The sequence below is a fragment of the Mustelus asterias genome, chromosome 1 (assembly GCF_964213995.1).
Source record: "Mustelus asterias chromosome 1, sMusAst1.hap1.1, whole genome shotgun sequence".
Taxonomy (NCBI): domain Eukaryota; kingdom Metazoa; phylum Chordata; class Chondrichthyes; order Carcharhiniformes; family Triakidae; genus Mustelus; species Mustelus asterias.
The window spans coordinates 123853800-123872143 of record NC_135801.1 but is presented as its reverse complement, the minus strand read 5'-3'; the positions used below and the strand labels follow the sequence as shown (position 1 = coordinate 123872143).

Sequence of the window (18344 nt, the reverse complement as noted above, 5' to 3'; positions counted from 1 at the left end):
TCTTCATCTCATTCCTGAATGGCTTATCCCTTGTCCTGAGACAATGCTGCCTTGGGAAGCAGTCTCTCAGCATCTACTCCTTTGAGGCTGCCAAGAATTTGATGCATTTCAATAAAATTGATTATAGGCCAGTGACAAGCAGAGGAAAAAGCAAGGGGATGCTGCTATGAGTGCTGTAAACTACTGAGATTTAGACACCAGTCTTGGTTCTCTGAACTCTCCAATCTGGTCCAGCTGTCAACTTTGGGACTGAACGTTTTGTAGTTTCTGAGCACTACTTGGAATTGTCTAAAATGTAAGTCAGATAACAGGTGGCACGGTGGCACAGTAGCTAGTACTGCTGCCTCACAGCGCCAGGGACCCATGTTTGATTCCCAGCTTGGGTTACTGTGTGTGCGGAGTTTGCATGTTCTCCCTGTATCTGCGTGAGTTTCCTTCGGGTGCTCTGGTTTCCTCCCAGAGTCCAAAGATGTGCGAGTTAGGTGGATTGGCTATGATAAATTATCCATTAGTGTCAGGGCGATTGGAAGGGTAAATGTGTGGGGTTGCAGGGTTGGGGCCTGGGTGGGATCATTGTCGGTGAAGGATCGATGAGCCAAATGGCCTCCTTCTGCACTGTAGGGATTCTATGATCTCCTGATGTGATCTCCTAATATATCTGTCTGTGACATCCTGATACCCACCTGGTGTCACTTGGGGATCTTAAACAGGGATTTTCACATTTTTACTTTTACAATGTAGAGCTGTACTCAATTTATCCGCCTTTAGTTTCCTCTCGTCCCCATCATCTGCTTTCCCATCCTTAGTTTATCCATTCTTCCCTGCCCTGTGTTTCCCCATCTTCAGTGTTTACTCTTCTCTGCCCTCTGATTCCAGTTCTCCATTCTGTTTCCTCCTAGCCCTGATTGCCCATTCTCATTTTCCCTGCACCCAGTTTCACCACTTTGCTGCTCTCTAATTCCCTGTCTTGGATTTGCCACCTTTGGGTTCCCCTCTTCCCCACCTACTGACTCCCTGCTGCCATCAGTTTGATTCTCACGCCACCAGATCACAGGCAGTCTTCTAGTTTTTGAAACATTTCAAATAATAACTGCTGGCACAAAACCCCAAGCCAAAGGGGAGGCGATGGCCTAGTGGTATTATCGCTAGACTATTAATCCAGAAACTCAGCTAATATTCTGGGGACCTGGGTTTGAATCCTGCTATGGCAGATGATGGAATTTGAATTCAACTAAAAAATATATCTGGAATTAAGAATCTGCTGATGACCGTCAAACCATTGTTGATTGTTGGAAAACCCCATTTGGTTCACTAATGTCCTTTAGGGAAGGAAATCTGCCATCCTTACCTGGTCTGGCCTACATGTGACTCCAGACCCACAGCAATGTGGTTGACTATCAACTACCCTCAGGCAACTAGGGATGGGCAATAAATGCTGGCCAGCCAGCGACACCCATGTCCCACGACTAAATAAGAAAAAAAACACTCCGTTACAGTGGGCACAACCTTTGATAAAAGCGGTATTTGCAACAGTCATGTAATCAAATGTCACATGATAAAACATCACATGGTTAGATGTCATGTGGTTAGATTATCATGCGATCAAATCTCCAGGAATCCCTCCAACCAGAAATAAAAATGGGAAATGCTGGAAATAGTTAGCAGGACTGGCAGCATCTGTGATGAGAAGTCAACATTTCAGGTCGAAACATCGCAAGCCTGCAAAGTAAACGCAGTTTCTCTCCACAGATAGAACAAAGAACAAAGAACAAAGAAAATTACAGCACAGGAACAGGCCCTTCGGCCCTCCAAGCCTGCACCGACCATGCTGCCCGACTTAACTAAAACCCTCTACGCTTCCGGGGACCATATCCCTCTATTCCCATCTCATTCATGTACTTGTCAAGACGCCCCTTAAAAGTCACTACCGTATCCGCTTCCACTACCTCCCTCGGCAATGAGTTCCAGGCACCCACCACCCTCTGTGTAAAAAATCTGCCTCGTACATCTCTTTTAAAACTTGCCCCTCACACCTTAAACCTATGCCCCCTAGTAATTGACTCTTCCACCCTGGGAAAAAGCTTCTGACTATCCACTCTGTCCATGCCTCTCATAATCCTGTAAACTTCTATCAGGTCTCCCCTCAACCTCCGTCGCTCCAGTGAGAACAAACCAAGTTTCTCCAATCTCTCCTCATAGCTAATGCCCTCCATACCAGGCAACATCCTGGTAAATCTTTTCTGTGCCCTCTCCAAAGCCTCCACATCCTTCTGGTAGTGTGGTGACCAGAATTGAACACTATATTCCAAGTGTGGCCTCACTAAGGTTCCATAAAGCGTCAACATGACTTGCCAATTTTTAAACTCAATACCCCGGTCGATGAAGGCAAGCATGCCGTATGCCTTCTTGACTACCTTCTCCACCTGCATTGCCACTTCCAGTGACCTGTGTGCCTGTACACCCAGATCCCTTTGCCTATCAATACTCCTAAGGGTTCTGCCATTTACTGTATATTTCCTATCTGTATTTGACCTTCCAAAATGCATACTTCACATTTGGCCGGATTAAACTCCATCTGCCATCTCTCCGCCCAAGTCTCCAACTGATCTATATCCTGCTGTATCCTCTGATAGTCCTCATCGCTATCCTCACATCTACTAACCTTTGTGTCGTCCGTAAACTTACTAATCAATCCAGTTACATTTTCCTCCAAATTATTTATATATATTATAAACAGCAAAGGTCCCAGCACTGATCCCTGAGGAACACCACTTGTCACAGCCCTCCATTCAGAAACGCACCTTTCTACTGCTATCCTCTGTCTTCTTTGACCGATCACTAGGCAAGACTGTTCTCTTTCTGTTGGGGAGCACTTCAGCGGTCACGGGCATTCGGCCTCTGATCTTCGCGTAAGCGTTCTCCAAGGCGGCCTTCATGACACACGACAGCGCAGAGTCGCTGAGCAGAAACTGATAGCCAAGTTCCGCACCCATGAGGACGGCCTCAACTGGGATCTTGGGTTCATGTCACACTATCTGTAACCCCCACAGCTTGCCTGGACTTGCACAATCTCACTGGCTGTCCTGTCCTGAGACAATACACATCTCTTTAACCTGTGCTTAATGCTCTCTCCACTCACATTGTTTGTACCTTTAAGACTTGATTATCTGTAAAGACTGCATTCCAATCATTATTCTGTAAATTGAGTTTGTGTCTCTGTATGCCCTGTTTGTGAGCAGATCTTCACTCCACCTGACGAAGGGGCAGCGCTCCAAAAGCTAGTGGCATTTGCTACCAAATAAACCTGTTGGACTTTAACCTGGTGTTGTTAAACTTCTTACTACCTTCTTTGACCGAGCCAGTTTTGTATCCACCTTGCCAGCTCACCTCTGATCCCATGCGACTTCACCTTCTGCACCAGTCTGCCATGAGGGACCTTGTCAAAGGCCTTACTGAAGTCCATGTAGACAACATCCACTGCCCTACCCTTATCAATCATCTTCGTCACTTCCTCAAAAAACTCGATCAAGTTCGTGAGACACGACCTCCCCTTCACAAAACCATGTTGCCTCTCACTAATACGTCCACTTATTTCCAAGTGGGAATAAATCCTGCCTCAATGGATCCTCTTCTATAATTTCCCTACCACTGATGTAAGGCTCACCGGCCTGTAATTACCTGGATTATTCTGTAATTACCTGGATACTGGATACTAAAAGTCGAATTCGCGTAAAAACTGGAGCAATTCCCGCCACTTTTTTCAGTGGGAGTTTCAAAATGAATCTCCCGCACTCTGCACTGAAGAGTGCACTAGGGTAAATCAGTCCAAAAATCAAAGGGCGGGGCCTCATCTCACTTCCACAGCGTTTTCTTCAGGCACCTATCATGCTCCAGAAACAAATTTAATTTTCTCTTAAATGGCAACACCTCTAGCATCTTATTCCCCAACTTGGTTACTAGTTGGGTGGACATGTTTCATCTGGCTTCTCCTCCCCTCTGCATTTTTAAAAATTATCTCTGATAATTTGGGGCATTCACACCAAGAATCAGTTGTTGCCAATGTTCCCTTTAAAATTTGTTGTTGTGTGGCCAACTCTTTCAGTAACTAGTCAATTTAATTCTTTGCGTGGGGACATGGGTTCGAATCCCGCCACAACAAATTTTAAATCAATAAAAATATCCGGAATTAAGAACTTACTGATGACCATGAAACCATTGTCAATTGTCGGAAAAACCCATCTGGTTCACTAATGTTCTTTAGGGAAGAAAATCTTCCATCCTTACCTGGTCTGGCCCACATGTGACTCCAGAGCCACAGCAATGTGGTTGAATCTCAACTGCCCTCTGAACAAGGGCAACTAGGGATGGGCAATAAATTCTGGCCACCCAGCAATGCCCATGTCCCATGAATGAATAAAAAAGAACAGGACCTGTATGGTTTCTTCCACAATGCACCCTGAAAAATTTTGGCTGTCACTTTTTGCACAATTTGAAAGTTTCAGGGTTATTACACAGAATTAGAGCTCATGGGATTGGGGTAATGAATTAGCATGAATAGGGATGTCATTGAAACAAAACATTCTTAGGGGATTGACAGGGTAGATGCTCAGGAGTTGTTTTCCCTGACTGGAGGGTCTAGAACTAGGGGTCATATTCTCAGAACAAGGGATTGATGATTTTGGACAGAGATGAGAAATTTCATCTCTCAAGCAGTTGCAAAACTCCAAAATTCTCTACCCAGAGAGCTGTGGATGTTCGCATGTTGAATAAGTGTTCAAGACAGTAGCTTTCTCAATATGAAGAGAATCAAGGGATAAGGAGGTGGAGTTGGAATACTCTGCCATAATCTTATTGAGTGGCGAAGCAGTCTCGTTGAGTTGAATAGCTTACTCCTGCTCCTGTTTCATATGTGTTCACATTCTTACGAAATATCTAAAGAAAAGAATTGAAGAGGTCTAATCAAATCTGACACCGTGAAAGGAAGGTCTTCTCTCTGTATCAGGAGAATTCAGTTTGATCTCGTTTTGGAGACTATTCTACTATTCCATCATGTAAAGGAAAAGCACGGAATATTTGGATTTTTACAACAGCTTTTGTAACCTCAGGACATCCTTTCTGTTTTTATTTCAGCTGGGGAATACTTAGTGGATGACAACAAGGACTGAGGGGTGGATGGGCACCTGACCATGACACCATGGTGCAGAAAGCCATTCAAGTGGCAAAAGTGAAAAGGAATGTGGCAGTGATGCCACAGCATGCCTTTCTTTAAGAAGGGCTGGGAACTATAGGCCGGTGAGCCTAACATCTGCAGTGGGCAAGTTGTTAGAAGGTATTCTGAGAGACAGGATCTACAGGCATTTGGAAACGCAAGGACTGATTAGGGAGAGTCAGCATGGCTTTGTGAGCAGAAAATCATGTCTCACGAACTTGAGTTTTCTGAAGGGGTAACCGAGAAGGTAATTGAGGGCGGTGCAATTGATGTTGTCTACATGGACTTTAGCAAGGCCTTTGATAAGGTACTGCATGGTAGGTTGTTGCACAAGGTTAAATCTCACGGGATCCAGGGTGAGGTAGCCAATTGGATACAAAATTGGCTTGATGATAGAAGACAGATGGTGGTTGTAGAGACACAAGGAGAATGACCCAAGCTGGGAATCGAACCCAGGTCTCTGGAGCTGTGAAGCAGCAGTGCTAACCACTGTGCCACCGTGCCGCCCTGCACAGCACAGCATGAGTCATTAACCTTCAGCTGCCTTCTCAGATCTTCAGAACTTCCCCCTTACTCAATTCACTAGGTGAACTGCTCCACGCAGTTCTTTTTTTTATTTTGGAGCCAATTTGTCTGCTCCTTTCTTTTAACTTGACTTAACAGAACCTATTTCTGCCCCCTGTATTTTATCAATTTCCTGGGACTTCCTTTTGGGACCTTCCTTGACTCCCTTGCTGGTCTGGGACCATCTCCTTGTCTCCCTCCCACGTCCCTCTCCCTGGGACACCTACTTAGCAGTGGCGCACTGTAACAGGTCATCCGACCTGCAATTTTCACACTCTTCTTTTTCTGTCTTCAGCGCAGGCACTCAGGACTGGTCCTCAGCCTGAAGAACATTAGAAGTTAGCCCCGGCCAAGCATGAGCAAGAGACCTGAAGTTCATCGGGAACAAGGGCGGGTTATTACTGGCTGTTCATGCCACACTCCTGCTGTGGTCAGGTTGGAGAATTTGACGCCCAGCCAAACCTCAGTTCATTGCAGCCGGATGGGGTATCCCCACCGGTGTGAATGGTGGTAACATTCCGGCCCTAGAGCTTCTCACCTCTGAACAAAAGGTGTCTCAGGATGGCGCCAGAGCGAGGCGACTTATTGTAAACTGTGCCTAGCATACCTTCTAATTCTATCTTTTATTCCAATTCTATGCTTCCAAAACTTTATTCTAACTCTTTTAAACTCTCTAACAATGCTATATTAAGTTGATCTTTCTCTGCACCCTAACTATGACTGTAACACTACATTCTGCAACCTCTCCTTTCCCTCTCCTCTATGTAGTCTATGAATGATATACTTTATCTGTATAGCACGCAAGAAACAATACTTTTCACTGTTTCCCAGACATGTGATTATAATAAATCAAATCAAATTAAAGTAAATAAAGAAGGTGAGTTTGAGTTTCATCACAAGGGATAAATATTGGCCAGGACACTGTATATAAGTCCCCTACTCTTCTTCAAAATAGAACACGGGATCTTTTACATCCACATGAGAAGACAGACAACTACTCTGCTTAATGGCTCATCTTAAAGCCAGCACCGCCAATCGTCTCCCTCAGTGCTGCACTGGAGTGTCAGTATAGATTATTGCGCTAAAATCTCTGGTGTGTGAGGTGAGAGTACTATAACTAAGCCACAGCTGACAAGGAGCACAGTCTTTACTCTGCATCAAGAAACAGCTCTTTCAGTACCATTAGGGAAAGTGCTTTGGTCTACTGACAGCCTTCTTACAATCTTCTAAAAATTCTAAGTGCTTTAAAAATACAGATGACGTAGTTTACACTGGGAGACTCACTTACTCGCCTTTATTTTGGATTTCAGCTTTCAGCCAAGACAAACTGATGATAGGAACGTTGGAACAGAGTAGGCCATTCAGCCTCACGAGCCTGCTCCAAAATTCATTTACCCAAAATAAATTTATCAATTTCAGTACTGAAAGCTACAATTCTCCCCGATCCACAGCTTGTTAGGGGAAAGCATTCCAGATTGGTGTTCTTTATGTGAAGAGGTGCCAACTGCTTCCCTGTCACTTCCCATGCTAATAGCAGCAAAATTCTTTATGCCACTGAACCTGGTAGTAACTCCCAGATTTTCATGCAAGGAAAACACAAGCGAGGCACTTTTGCAAGTTCTAAACAGCACTTGAGTGACTTTACCAGGGACATTTTTTTTTGAAGAGTTTGGATTCACAGTGCAATTTGCAAGCCAGAATGGAATCCAGGAGCAGTGTGAGTGTGGCAGTGAGCAGGTCAGAAGGCCCACTTTGGTTCTCGGAGACAGCATCCTTGTTCCCAACATTATTTAAAGGTCCCCCAAACCTCACCCCTCACCCACCCCTGCATCTATCAATTCCCCCTCAGATATGCCTGCCCCCTCCATACCCCCTCAGATTCCCCATGCCCCTCCCATGCACTCATTTACCTTCCATAGCCATTCACCCAGTATCCACTGTGTTTAGTCCTCAGGAGCTACACGTTAGCATTGGGAATGGTTTTAAAAGCAGGTGTAAACAAATTAAACCTGTAACAAATTCAAAAACCCTCCTTCAAAGGTCTGTCATTGATACTAAAGAAAACTGTAATTCAAAGGCAGGCCGAGAAAATACCACCCAGATTATAAGTTTACAACCTCTTAAAATTGTCAGTCCTTCCCCTGGACAGCTATATCAACAAACTAACACCTTTGGAATTTGTCGAGCAGTCCTCATAACCAGAGCTAAAATATTGACTTGCATCTCCAAGAGCCTGAAATTGAAAGAACAGATAATCGGGATTGTCAGGCCCCATCATGACGGGACCAGCCGTGGGAAATTTTGTGACCCGGTCAGGTGTCCATTGGGTTTTCAGCAAGATCTGATGATGCCAGCAGCAGTGGGGGCTGGAAAATCCTGCCTATGGTGTTTTTTTTTCAATTTCAAGACAAATTGCCTATCAATCAATCAAGAGGTGGAGATGCCGGCATTGGACTGGGGTAAACACAGTAAGAAGTTTAACAACACCAGGTTAAAGTCCAACAGGTTTATTTGGTAGCAAATGCCACTAGCTTTCGGAGCACTGCTCCTTCGTCAGGTGGAGTGGAGAACTGAGTGGAGGGATTTCTCCAATCTACCTGACGAAGGGGCAGTGCTCCGAAAGCTAGTGGCATTTGCTACCAAATAAACCTGTTGGACTTTAACCTGGTGTTGTTAAACTTCGTACAATCAATCAAGAAGGCAGGTGCTTAGATTTTTTAAACTTTTAAAAGCAAGGGTTTTGTTCAGATTCAGAGCTTTCTGTATATTTAAATGTCAGTAACAAATATGACAGAGGCTTTACCAACACATGTTGCCACATTTTGAATGCGTTATGGCACTTTTTCCCAGTGGAAAAAATATTGTCACACATGGAAATATTTTCATATTGGTTGTCAATGTAGTGGTCAGCTTACCTTTGCAGGAAATTAAAATACACTTACATTACACTACACCATTTAGTGGTGACATTTGATCATGAGAAAATATTTAACAGTTACCTTTCAGGATGTTCCTGACTCCTCTGCATGCTCTCTCCCGTGTGTACAAACTCTCTAATGAGGCACAGTATATTTTAGGGTTTTCAAAAGCTGCGCCATCACACAACAATAGTATGCATGTAGAAATCCAATTTTCCTGTGGTCCTCACAATGGGGACCCCCCATGGTGGATTCGCGTGTGCATTTTGCACCCAATGGCCTTACACCCAGTGAGCTTCTCCAATGTGGCAAAAATCTGGGCCTATATTTTATGATTCCCCACCTCCATGAAGATATAAAAATCTAGCTCCTGGAATCTGCATATGTACAGAGTAATGTGGAGATACAGAAGTTGCTTCCAGTGATTCTACGAATCTCCAGCCGGGTGCTATTGAAGCATCTCCAGACAGAATCAATGGAAATCAAGTTAATTGATGAGAATTTACACTCTGTTATTCTTGCTGTAAAAACCCTTTATAAAGTTACATCTTGTTGAACAAGTATAATTGGGTTTTTAAACAGTGAACTTTATAATTGTTGCTAAACCCCTCACCAGCCCTGAAAAGCTAATTTTATATTTGTACTATGTCAAAGTTCTCAATAATGTTCAAGAAATTGCGTTTTTTTCCTCTTTCCTCTTCAGTTTGGCTTCTATCTTAATCTAATCATAATCATTGAAATCTTAAAACTCAAGGATATTAAGCAATTTTACTTCTGAATTTGTTGTGTGTGAATTATTTAATGTAATTGGCTACTTATATGTTCCATGATATCACTGTCACTACATAACAATACATCCACTTGACTTGGCATCAGATTTAAACTATCACTGGGACAGGAGAAAACCACGACACAGCGATCGCTAGATCTTTGTGGGCAGTATTCTTTGTGGTCATCATAGATTGCCCTTGCTTTCATGCCGACTGCAAAATCCTGCAAAACCTGGGTGCTCCGGTTTCCTTCCACAGTCTGAAAGACGCACTGGCCATGCTAAATTCTCCCTCAGTGTACCCGAACAGGTGCCGGAGTGTGGCGACTGGGGGATTTTCACAGTAACTTCATTGCAGTGTTAATGTAAGCCTATTGGTGACACTAATAAATAAACTTCAAACGTAAGGTCATTGTGGCCTTTCTTCTTGATTTACCCCATAAGAGGAATGTTTCACTCCATCTACACTGATATTTTAAATACCAAGAGGGCGATTCTCCCAAAAATGTTCGAAGTGTTGAATTCACAGGGAAAATGGTATAAATCACAATTGTTTTTTCAGTGGGAGTTCAGGCTTGAATCTCCCACACTCTGTGCAATGCAGAGATCCCAGTCATAAATATCATTAAAAACTCAGTGGGCGGGGCCTATTCACGCCAGAATCTGACAGTTCTGGAACTCTGCGCATGCGCAGTGGCTCTGAACTGTCAGCCTCCCGTTTGCTGGCCAGCTCGATCGCTTGACAGCCCGAGACCCCCGCAGTGCTGCCCCACCAGCTCCTCCCACGGCCCAATCGTGGCCCCCACGAGCATTACTGGGCCAGTCCCCAACCCCCCGCCCCGGAGTGCCCTGATCTCCAGCCCCCCTCCCCCAGCAGTGACGATCCCCCACAGACACCCTCCCCCCCCCCCCCCCAGAAGACCACCCTCCATGGGAGGCAGACCCTCCCCGGCAGACAACCCCAATCCCTGGCAGACGCTCTCCCCAGGAGGCAGACACCTCCCGCAGCCCGCCCCAATCACTGGCCTCCCTCCAACCCCGACTAATCCCTATGCAGAGTGGTAGTGGGACCGCCCCCAGCCCCACCGATTGCTCCCAAGGCTCCGCCCCCACTCCCTCAGCCTCACCCCTTTGGCACTGCCCAATACCCAATGGGCAGTGCCAAGGTGCCCTGGGCATGGGCACTTTGCCCCTTGGGCAGAGCCAGGGGGCACAGACTGGCACTGCCAGGGTGCCCATGCCGAGCAGACACCACCTCCCTGCCACCCAATCCCCTGGGGAGCCCCAATTACCCCCCTTTACTCCAGTGGGGTTTCCAGTCTTTGTGATTAGCGAACCTGAGACTTCAGTCCCGGGCTCGCTAATCACATTAAAATAAGATTAAAAATAGATTTAAATCACTTACCTGCTGTTCCCACCGGTTTCCAGCATGGTCCCAACTGCGCCGGATATCTGGCGCTCAGAGGCGTGGCAGAAATGCATGTGCGAATCCCGCGAATTGGCCCACACACGATTCTCCGATCCCGCTGCACTAATTGATCGGAGAATCGCCCCCCCCCCCCCTCCATATGTTAATATATCCTTATTTTAAACTCCTTATGTTAAACTTCTTAAAGATCTCATAGAAAATTCTAACAGGGTTGGACAGAGTAGATTCAGAAAGAATGTTCTCAATGGTGGGGGGAGTTCAGACCTAGGGGTCATAATTTGGGGATAAGGGATAAACCTTTAAGAACTGAGGTGAGGAAAAATTTCTTCATCAGAGAGTGGTGAATGTCTGGAATTCATTACAACACAAAGTAGTTGAGGCTAAAACGTTTTGTGATTTCAAGAAAAAATTAGATATAGCTCTTGGGGCTAAAGGAATCAAGGGGATATGGGGGAATGGTGGGATCAGGATATTGAATTTGATGATCAGCCATGATCAAAATGAAGGCCGAATGGCCTGTTCCTTTTTCTATGTTTGTAGCTCAAAAAATGCAATTAGAATAGTCAACCATGACTACACTTTAACAAAGCCAGGCTGGGGAAGTACAAAAGATCATGAATGTAGCCCAATCTATCACTCAAACCAGCCTCCCTCCATTGACTCTGTCTACACTTCCCGCTGCCTTGGCAAAGCAGCCAGCATAACTAAGGACCCCACGCACTCTGGACATTCTCTCTTCCACCTTCCTCCTTCGGGAAAAAGATACAAAAGTCTGAGGTCACGTACCAACCGACTCAAGAACAACTTCTTCCCTGCTGCTGTCAGACTTTTGAATGGATTAAGTTGATCTTTCTCTACACACTAGCTATGACTGTAACACTACATTCTACACTCTCTCCTTTCCTTCTCTATGAACGGTATATTTTGTCTGTATAGCGCACAAGAAACAATACTTTTCACTGTATGTTAATACATGTGACAATAATAAATCAAATCAAAATCATATTGTGTACTCAGTTGCTCTATCAATAATGCCAAATTCTGGTTGCTTCCCCATGACTGGTATTCGGTTGATAGGCCAGTCATTTCCAGGTTTCTCTGTTTTCCACCCTTGTTAAATAATGGAGTGACATGTGAAATTCTAAAGTTCATCGGCAAAATTTCCAAATCCAGAAAATTGGGATGATTATAACTAATGCTCCTGAAATTCCTTCACTTCTTTTATTATCCTGCTTTGGAAACCGTCAACAAATAGAACAGTCATTTACTTACACAAAAATTATGAATCTGATAGTTAGCACTGATGCCTCACACTGGTGCTGTGAGGCAGCAGTGCTAACTATCAGATATCAATTCCCGGCTTAGGCCACTGTCTGTGTGGAGTTTGCACGTTCTGTGTGGCTTTCCTCCGGATGCTCCTGTTTCCTCCCACATTCTGAAAGATGTGCTGGTTAGATGAATTGACCCGAACAGGCACTGATGTGGTGACTAGGGAATTTCACAGTAACTTCATTGCAGTGTTAATGTAAGCCTTATTTGTGACTAATAAATAAACTTTAACTTTACAACATTTTTCCTATTTCCAGGGCTTAAAATTGTGACAAGTCACTGAACTCCAACAGAGTACGGTGGAACCCATATACACTGCTTCTCTGTCCCAAAAACCAAGGGCCCAAGTTTTCAAATATCATTTCGCCATTCTCATGCTCCATTAATTAAGTCCCCATGATGTTGATTGAAACATATTAAAATGAGAGCCAGTGGTGATATAGCTCCAGAATTTCCCGTACTTGCACACACACACACAATGCAGGTGTTAGAATGAGAATATAAAGCACGGCTGTTACAGCATCAGCTGAGATGGGTTTGAAATTATACACAGTACTGAATTCCCTTCTGTTTTTAAATTGCCGTTTAAAAGGTCATAGGTGGCCTTTCTGCTCTTCAGAAACAGGAAGTCCTGCCTTAGACAGCTACTGGCCATTCAGAGGCCGGATTAGAGTTGGGTGAAGTGTTTTGTTGTCTCATCAGGTGCCAAGCTGACAGGCCCCTTACAAGGGATGCAGAGGGTACGGGACTGGGGTTTGGGAGGCCAACAGGGGAAGGGCAAGATGGGGGGAGTAAAACCTTGGGTGGAGGTCCTCCAATGGGTCCAAGGGGTCCATTAAAGAGAGACATATCTTGCCCATCACCAGTCTGCACAAGGAAACACGACCATCTGGATGCTCGCCATGGGATTCCTCTGCCACCAGTTAAATCCTGACAATGACAGGGTAAAGCCATTGAATGGGCATTAATTGCCCACTTAAGAGCCTTAATTGGCTGACTAAATCACGGAATTGTTACGGAACAGAAGGAGACCATTCAGCCCATCATGTCTGCACCGACTCTACAAAGGAAAATAATAACTTAGTGCCACTCCCCTGCCTTTTCACTGTATCCTTCCAAATTGTTTTTATTTAAATAATTATCTAATGCCCTCTTTACTTCCTTGAATGATCCTGCCTCCACCATACTTCCAGGTTGTACATTCTAGACCCTCACAAAACATTTGCTTCTTTTGCAAATCACTTTAAATCTATCAAATTTCCTCTGAGCCTTCTTCTCTCCAAAGAAAACATTCCAATCCCGATGGCCCCTGAGTGCTCCACTGCCAACCTCTCCAGTGGGTTTAGATTCCATCCCCTCCTGCAGGTGTGAATTGCCTGATCATAGAATCATAGAATCCCTACAGTGCAGAAGGAGGCCATTTGGCCCATCGAGCCTGCACCGACAACAATTCCACCCAGACCCTATCCCCATAACTTCACATATTTACCTACTAATCCCCCTGATGCTAAGGAGCAATTTAGCATGGCCAATCAACCTAACCCGCACATTTTTGGACTGTGGAAGGAAACCGGAGCACCCGGAGGAAACCCACGTAGACACAGGGAGAATGCACAAACTCCACACAAACACCCAAGCCTGGAATTGAACCTGGGTCCCTGACGCTGTGAGGCAGCAGTGCTAACCACTGCGCCACTGGCCACCGTGCCACCTACATTATCCTCAGAATTGAAGTTTCCCATCCCTTGAATGTTTTTTGTAAACTTCTTCTGCTCTCTCTTCAATGCATTCACTTTCTTCTTATAGAGTGGCACCCAGAACTGTACACACTATTCCAGGTCTAACTAGTGCTTTGTATAAGTTCAGCATAACCTCCTTGCTCTTGTACTCAATAACCCTATTAATAAAGCCCAAAATACTATGTGCTTTATTAACTGCTCTCTCCATCTGTTCTCCTACCTTCAATGATCTATGCACATGTATGTGCAGGTCCCTTTGCTCCTGTACCCCCTTAAGAATTGTATCCTTTGTTTTGCATTTTCTATCCATGTTCTTCCTACCAAAATGCATCACCTCACACTTCTCTGCATTGAACTTCAACTGCCACCTGTCTGCCCATACCAATAGTTTATCCATGTCATTTTCAAGTTCTACACTGTCCTCCTCACAGTTTTCAATACTTCCAAATTTTGTTTCATCCGCAAACTTTGAAATTGTCACCTGCACACCAAGATCAAGATAATTAATATACATCAAGAAATGCAAGGGTCCAAAACCAAATCCTGGAATTCCACCATAAGCATTCCTCCAGTCCAAAACAACAATTGTATCCACATTGTTGCCGTCTCTTTTATTCCATGAGCTATAACATTTCTCATGGCTGCAAATCTAGCACCAAATAGCCTCCTTCTGCACTGTAGGGATTCGATGATTCCATGATCATGCAATTCACACCAGTAGGAGGGGGGTGGAGTCTAAGCCCACTGGAGAGGCCGGCAGCAGAGTGCTCAGGGGCCATCGGGCATGCACCGATCTCCCAGCCAATCTCTCCGGGGTGGACAAGATTCCCAGAACAGAAATCTCCATTGGCCTCGGGCGGGATTTTACGATCTCACCTGAGTGAGGCCGTAAAATCCCGCCCCACAAAGCTGATGTGTGGCACTGCGTGAAATGACATTAACAGCATTACCCTTATTGATCCTTTCTATTGCCTCTTCAAAAAACTCCAGTGTTATGTATTTGTATTAATTCTTATTAGCTGACTGAAGCTTTGTTGTGTTGATGTATTCAGGTATTCACTGGAAGTGGCTTCATCAGTCTCTAATGTGGGAAACAGGCAGAGAAGCAGCAGTCATGTAAGGGAACACACACCTATAAATAAACCTCCATTGTTTTAAACCCTCCATGCTCCCTAGTGTCCAATATTATGAGGCTATTAGGAGAGAATTAGGAAACATAGGTTGGACTAGGAGATTACAGGGACTGGGAACGTCCGACATGTGGAGTTTTTTCAAGGAGCAGCTACTGCGAGTCTGTGATAGGTATGTCCCTGTTAGGCAAGGAGGAATTGGTAGGGCTAGGGAACCGTGGTGCACCAAATAAGTTTCTTTGTTGGTTAAAAAGAAAAAGGAGGCTTATGTTCGGATGAGACGTGAGCACTCGGGTAGTGCACTAGAAAGCTTTAGATTGGCTAAGAGGGAGTTGAAGAGCGAGCTTAGAAGGGCTAAAAGGGGACATGAGAAGACTTTGGCGGATAGGGTTAAAGAGAATCCTAAGGCGTTCTATAGGTATGTCAAGAACAGAAGGTTGGTTAGGGCAAGTTTAGGGCCAGTTATAGATGGCAGAGGGAAGTTATGTGTGGAACCGGAGGAGATTGGTGAAGCATTGAACCAATATTTCTCTTCGGTGTTCACGCAAGGGGACACGAATATAGCTGAGGAGGACACTGGGTTGCAGGGGAGTAGAATAGACAGTATTACAGTTGATAAGGAGGATGTGCAGGATATTCTGGAGGGTCTGAAAATAGATAAATCCCCTGGTCCGGATGGGATTTATCCAAGGATTCTCTGGGAGGCAAGAGAAGTGATTGCAGAGCCTCTGGCTCTGATCTTCAGGTCGTCGTTGGCCTCTGGTATAGTACCAGAAGATTGGAGGTTAGCGAATGTTGTCCCATTGTTTAAGAAGGGGAACAGAGACTTCCCCGGGAATTATAGACCGGTGAGTCTCACTTCTGTTGTCGGCAAGATGTTGGAAAAAATTATAAGGGATAGGATTTATAGTTATTTGGAGAGTAATGAATTGATAGGTGATAGTCAGCATGGTTTTGTGGCAGGTAGGTCGTGCCTTACTAACCTTATTGAGTTTTTTGAGAAAGTGACCAAGGAGGTGGATGGGGGCAAGGCAGTGGACGTGGTATATATGGATTTTAGTAAGGCGTTTGATAAGGTTCACCATGGTAGGCTTCTGCAGAAAATGCAGATGTATGGGATTGGGGGTGATCTAGGAAATTGGATCAGGAATTGGCTAGCGGATAGGAAACAGAGGGTGGTGGTTGATAGTAAATATTCATCATGGAGTGCGGTTACAAGTGGTGTACCTCAGGGATCTGTTTTGGGGCCACTGCTGTTTGTAATATTTATTAATGATCTGGATGAGGGTATAGTTGGGTGGATTAGCAAATTTGCTGATGACACCAAAGTCGGTGGTGTGGTAGACAGTGAGGAAGGGTGTCGTAGTTTGCAGGAAGACTTAGACAGGTTGCAAAGTTGGGCCGAGAGGTGGCGGATGGAGTTTAATGCGGAGAAGTGTGAGGTAATTCACTTTGGTAGGAATAACAGATGTGTTGAGTATAGGGCTAACGGGAGGACTTTGAATAGTGTGGAGGAGCAGAGGGATCTAGGTGTATGTGTGCATAGATCCCTGAAAGTTGGGAATCAAGTAGATAAGGTTGTTAAGAAGGCATATGGTGTCTTGGCGTTTATTGGTAGGGGGATTGAATTTAGGAGTCGTAGCGTTATGTTGCAACTGTACACAACTCTGGTGCGGCCGCACTTGGAGTACTGTGTGCAGTTCTGGTCCCCACATTACAGGAAGGATGTGGAGGCTTTGGAGAGGGTGCAGAGGAGGTTTACCAGGATGTTGCCTGGTATGGAGGGGAGATCCTATGAGGAGAGGCTGAGGGATTTGGGATTGTTTTCGCTGGAAAGGCGGCGGCTAAGAGGGGATCTTATTGAAACATATAAGATGATTAGAGGTTTAGATAGGGTGGATAGTGATAGCCTTTTTCCTCTGATGGAGAAATCCAGCACGAGGGGGCATGGCTTTAAATTGAGGGGGGGTAGTTATAGAACCGATGTCAGGGGTAGGTTCTTTACCCAGAGGGTGGTGAGGGATTGGAATGCCCTGCCAGCATCAGTTGTAAATGCGCCTAGTTTGGGGGCGTTTAAGAGATCCGTAGATAGGTTCATGGACGAAAAGAAATTGGTTTAGGTTGGAGGGTCACAGTTTTTTTTTTAACTGGTCGGTGCAACATCGTGGGCCGAAGGGCCTGTTCTGCGCTGTAATGTTCTATGTTCTATGTTCTAATATACAACATCCAGCAAGCTTGATAAACGTGAATTCCCCTTTAGAAATTCATGCTGGTTCTTTCTAATTATCCCACACTTTTCCATGTGATTACTAAGTCTATCCCGAATAATTGTTTCCAGAAGCTTTCACAGCACCGAAGTTAAACCGACTGGTCTGTAATTGCTGAGCTTATCCTTACAACCTTTTTGAACAAGGGCCGAACATTTGCAATTCTCCAGTCCTCTGGCACTTCTCCTGGGTTTAGGAAGACTGGAAGATTATGGCCAGCGCGCCCCTGCAATTTCCATTCTCACTTCCTTCAAAATCCTTGGGTGCATCTCATCCTGTCCTGGTGTCTTATCTATGTGGTGAACCACTGTTACTACATAAGAACATAAGAACATAAGAAATAGGAGCAGGAGTAGGCCATCTAGCCCCTCGAGCCTGCCCCGCCATTCAATAAGATCATGGCTGATCTGACGTGGATCAGTACCACTTACCCGCCTGATCATAGAATCATCGAATCCCTACAGTGCAGAAGGAGGCTATTTGGTGCTAGATTTGCAGCCATGAGAAATGTTATAGCTCATGGAATAAAAGAGACGGCAACAATGTGGATACAATTGTTGTTTTGGACTGGAGGAATGCTTATGGTGGAATTCCAGGATTTGGTTTTGGACCCTTGCATTTCTTGATGTATATTAATTATCTTGATCTTGGTGTGCAGGTGACAATTTCAAAGTCTGCGGATGAAACAAAATTTGGAAGTATTGAAAACTGTGAGGAGGACAGTGTAGAACTTGAAAATGACATGGATAAATTATTGGTGTGGGCAGACAGGTGGCAGATGAAGTTCAATGCAGAGAAGTGTGAGGTGATGCATTTTGGTAGGAAGAACATGGATAGAAAATGCAAAACAAAGGATACAATTCTTAAGGGGGTACAGGAGCAAAGGGACCTGCTCATGTGCATGTGCATAGATCATTAGATGTAAGTGCCTGGACACACCCACGCTGCACCTGGCCTGAGACCCCTCCCTTTCCACCTGAGACCCCTCCC

The 18344-nt window shown here is 44.9% G+C and overlaps 1 protein-coding gene across 1 annotated transcript in view; it reads right to left on the bottom strand.

The window, feature by feature from the left end:
- Nucleotides 1–18344, bottom strand: part of mtnr1ab (melatonin receptor 1A b) — a 73746-nt gene that overhangs the window by 1066 nt on the left and 54336 nt on the right. The gene's annotated exons all lie outside the window — the stretch shown is intronic.